Source organism: Rhagoletis pomonella, unplaced genomic scaffold (assembly GCF_013731165.1).
Source record: "Rhagoletis pomonella isolate Grant_MI unplaced genomic scaffold, Rhpom_1.0 Rhpom_scaffold_00004, whole genome shotgun sequence".
NCBI lineage: Eukaryota > Metazoa > Arthropoda > Insecta > Diptera > Tephritidae > Rhagoletis > Rhagoletis pomonella.
In genome coordinates this window covers 76,680,681-76,685,708 of record NW_023458558.1, presented here as the reverse complement: position 1 = coordinate 76,685,708, position 5,028 = coordinate 76,680,681, and positions in this window count along the sequence as shown.

The following is a 5,028-nucleotide window of genomic DNA, read 5'->3' as shown; positions in this document are numbered from 1 at the left end:
ATTAATTGAAATTAATATCACATAAACTATTACAAAATTAATCTATACATATAATAAAATTGTAACAGGCCCATGTCTGTACATTATAGATATTAAAGAAAAATTTATGTAGGAGGTCTTTATTAGAGCCCCAGAAACCAAATCAACCTTTTTTAGAATTTTCGTCTGTCTGTCTGTATGTTTGCACGCGCATCACTCGAAAACTTACGCATGGAATTGAATGCAGTCTTCACCGGTGTATTGCTAGAGGTTTGACTTAAAATATAGAAAGAAAAAAATTAGAGAGCTGCCACCTGAAAATTTTAGATTAAGTAAATTGATAAGAAAATGCTTAAATTACAATATGGGCGTCAAAAGAAAGGGGTTTAAGAAGAGTTACGGGCGAAAATATTTCTTGAGGGTTGCCACCTGTTTGAAAATTTTAGTTTGATTTAATTTATAAGATAAATTGAATATTGCAATATGGGTATCAAACTGGAAACATTTGGGAAAGGTTACTGCCAAAAATAATTTTGAGGAGGGTAGCCACCTGTTTGAAAATTTTGATTGAATTAAATTGATAAAATAATTGATATCTGACTTATAATATTTAAAATTGTAATAGGCCGATGTCTGTACATTATAGAAACTAAAGAAAAATTAATAAGGGTGGTCTTTATCAGAGCAACAGAAGCCAAATCAACAATTTTTAGAATTTGTGTCTGTCTGTCGGTCTGTCGGTATGTTTGTATGCGAATTTCTCCGATGTACTGCTAGATGTCTAACTTACAATATAGAAATAAAAAATTAGAGAGTGGCCATTTGTTTGAAAATTTCAGTTTATTGCAGTATGTCTGTCAAAAGAAAGAGGTCTACAAAGGCTTACAACTAAAAATATTTTTGTGGCAGGTTGCCACCTGTTTGATAACTTTTATTCAATTTAATTGATAACATGAATTATATATTGGCATCAAACTAAAGATTTGATTTGAGAACTTGTATTGCCGAAAATAGTTCTAAATTTTTTTATTTAATCAAATTGGTAAAATAAATGAAATACTACAATACGGATATTAAACTAAAGAAAGCTTGCTTTCGAAAATATTTTTGAAGCGGGTTGCCACCTATTTGAAATATTTAATTCAGTTAAATTGATAAGATAAGCTAAATGTTGCCATATGGGTATCAAACGAAAGTATTTGAGAATAATAAAATTTTAACAGGCCGATATCTGTACATAATAGGTATTAAAGAATATGGGGCTTACTAGCCCGACGGAAACCAAATAAACATAGAATATAATTTTGGTCTGTCTGAATGTGTGTAATCGCATCACGCAAAATCTAATGTATGGAATTAAATACGGTTTTCACTGATGTACATATTGCTAGAGGTCTAACTGAAAATATAGAATCAATATTTTTTCAGTTTATCATCGATCTTTATTCTTAGGTATTTGAATGTATTAACTTTTCACAGTGCTTCGTTGTTTATATTTAGAGTTACAACAAAAAACTTAGTTTTATTGACATCTAATTTAAGTTGGGTTGCTCACACTTGTTTGCTTATCAGGGTATCTGGTTAAAAATTATTATTCTGTAGTGTATGTTATTGTTGTAAACTGTATAAAAAACATAACAACATAGCCAGATAACCTGATAACCAGGCAAGCGTGAACAACCCAAGTGTATTCAATCAGAACCGATCGCCCTTCTTTGGAACTTCTCTGTGGAAGGTTTTTCGCTTTGTTGTTGCTGCCAAAAAATTAAATCTGAGACGCCACGGTTTTACAATTTCATATAATTTTCTGCACCAATTTGGTTCGTATATGGAACATATGCCAGCACCTTAAAAAGTAAATATTCCGACCACAAATTTACTCGGTAGGTGGCGCTGGGGTAGGCATATTCCTAAAATTCTTATACAGACTAAAACGTAAAAAATCAATATATCTCTAAAACCAATTATGCTGGGGAACTGAAACTTAATACGCACGAATGCATAAATTACAAATACTCTATTTATGGCGAAAACTGGTATGCTTTGAAAAGGCGGTGTGGCACCTCCCATATAAACTGAACTTCTCACATAGCTTACCGCTTACGCTAACGTCATGAAATTCGACACAGCCACATATATTATCAAAACATTAGTTATGGCGAAAGAAAGCAGGTATTGGAAAAGGAGGCTTGTCGCTTATCTCAGGAACCGATTATGCTAACGTCCCGAAATTTAACACAGCTATGTACATATGTTATCAATACTGTACTTATGGCGAAAAGTGGTAGTTATTGGAAAGGCTGCATCTATATACATTTACGTAAACGGACAAGTACCATTCGATTGGGAACCATTTTCCCCTATATTTCTATTTTACAGACTGTTTTTTTGTTTTTTTGGCCAACGAAAAAGTTGTTATTAGGCGCCGCGAAGCAAGCGTGAATTGGCTAGTATAAAATATAGGTAAAGACTTAAACTAATGTTGATGGTCACTCTAGTTAATAAGAGAAATGAGAATATATGATTTTTTAAAGTTACTTTTGTTTAAACTGGCTCTTGTTATGAACGGAATAGAATTCCAAGATCTAATAGCACTAATGAAAAAGAGTCTAGTCGATGTTATAAAGTTATAGTTGGATACAATAAGCACGGTTGCCACTTTGGTACAATTGTACCAAATATGGGCATTTTTTCTTAGTTTGGGCCTTTGTGCCTTTTTTGTTTGTTTCGGTTCTTTTTGAAGCAACTACGGCTATTCGTTTCTTTGGCGTTGGCGAGAGCTATCCGTCTGTTTGAAATATGCAGCATTCGCATACAGCATAATCAAAATCTATTTTTATATGGAGGAAAACGCGCAATACCCTCCGCATAACGCATAATCAAATTCTATTTTTATATGGAAGAAAACGCGCAACACCCTCCATATACCGCATAATCAAAATCTATTTTTATATTAACTCAACGATAATTTTTAGCGACTTGAAACTGGCACTGAATGCGAATCCGAGGTCTGAAAAAAATGTATTCAATAAAATTAAAAATGCATATATGTATGTACATAGGTTTTTGTTGGCGCTGAATGCGAATATGGGGCTCTCTTGACTCTTCAAAGTTATCTAGGGGTCATGCCAAGGTCATCTTAAGGTCAAATTCAGAAGAATTGTATTGAATTTTCAGCTTTTTCAACGAATTTTTCCCTACTTGACCTTTAAATGACCTCGTACCTGGCGTGATGGAGACTAACAGCCCCGGGAATCGTATTCAGAGCGTCGAATGCCATAGGGATAGAAAGGTTTGGTTTAATATGCAGAAACTTTTCCTTTTGTAAACCTGTGTAATTAATGAACAAAATTGTTCATGAAAATAATTGTAAATATTATATTAGAACAAGGTGTACACTAACATTTGACACTGCCTGTATATGCACAAATGCAAACGACTATGTAGAGAAATTTTTTTTTTTTATACTAATTGAAAATATTATAATATAATTATAAAAAATATATATATTTTTTTTAAATATAAAATTTTGATGAAGTGGCAACCGTGACAATAAGTTCCTTTGAGCGCTCAGACTTCGGGAATATTAACTTCTCATAGAGGGAGAAGGGCGTCTTTGTAGAGATAAGCCGGAACAGAAAAGAAAGCTTCTTGCCTTTAAGTAGTCCTGAATTTCACATCCCAACCGCCTTGCCCCCCAATGCGATATGTGATCAAACTTTTTTAAGTCGTACACATACCGAGTTACATGATTAAATATAACACTTATCTTATGAGCCGATAGAGAGTCCAGCTTATTATAAACCAGCTCGGAGTAGGTAAAATAGGTACTATTAGTTGAATTGCTAACTGCCTACTGCAGTAAATTCCGGAGTTTGACGTAAGTTTCTTAGCGCGCCATAAGCTTTGGAAACAATAGAATTTATATTATCCTTGCAACTTAAGCTCGAATTAGTGACAAATCTTAGGTTTGTTATTTTATTCACATATTCTAAAGGTTTATTTTCAATTTTTAACTTAGAGGAATGCATTTTTCCGGTTAACAAAACTGATATGCATAATGTGCCCATTATTATTTCATTGGAATTTTTTGATAACTTCACTACTAGGAAAATAACGTCTGGTTCCTTTAATTTCCTCGATGCTCACTTTCAGAATTTTGATCTTGCTTTGTTTGAAATCAACTGGTGTTATATTTTTGTTTCTAAAAGTCCGATTATGCATACTTCTCATAACTTCGCACAACCATTTATACCAGTGCAATAAAAATTTAACTTAAGAAAATGTGAAGCATAATCTAAACTCAACAGATCGCTAAGTTTTTAAAAGCTCTGCTAATTTATGGGTAACGGAATACATACAAAATACATGCAAAATTACAGTTTGAAGTTTATCCGAAGTTATGCGAAGTATGCATAATCAGACCATAATGTTGTCTCAGAGCGTTTTGATACCTTCGTGTGCATGCTGAGTAATCTTTTTTCCAAATATCTTTCGCTCCCGCCGCCTAGAGTTCCTAGATTTTTCTGTAATACAAGTAAACTTAAGAATCTAAAAATAAAAGAGATAAGTATTATAAATTACATAAAAATCAGCTTTGTGATGTTACTCTCAAGGTTAAATATTAGGCTGGGTCGATTTTGTATGGGGGAAAATAAAGGTAATCTTATTGTGTTTTAATAGTAGCATTATATTGTTTAGGACGCGCAATTGATGAGTTGGATGCAATTTTTGAAAAAGTAAATATGGTTCCTAATATCTAGGGAATACGCTAACCGATTTACGCAAAAGATATATCAGATTATAGTGCTTTGCCATAAGATTTCGGGTTGCCGATATATTTTGAAGTAACACGCAAAAAATAATCTTTTCTCATACATAAAAAGTGTTTAGTATTTCGTAATTCAGTAAAGAAGTTAATTAACTTAAAAATGGCCCGAGCATTATTTCAAACGGTTTGTGTTTTTATATGTCTGCATTATATTTATAGGACCATACGTTTAGTTAAACCCCGATTTTGATATTTTTCAAAATTATAGTTAATGACAT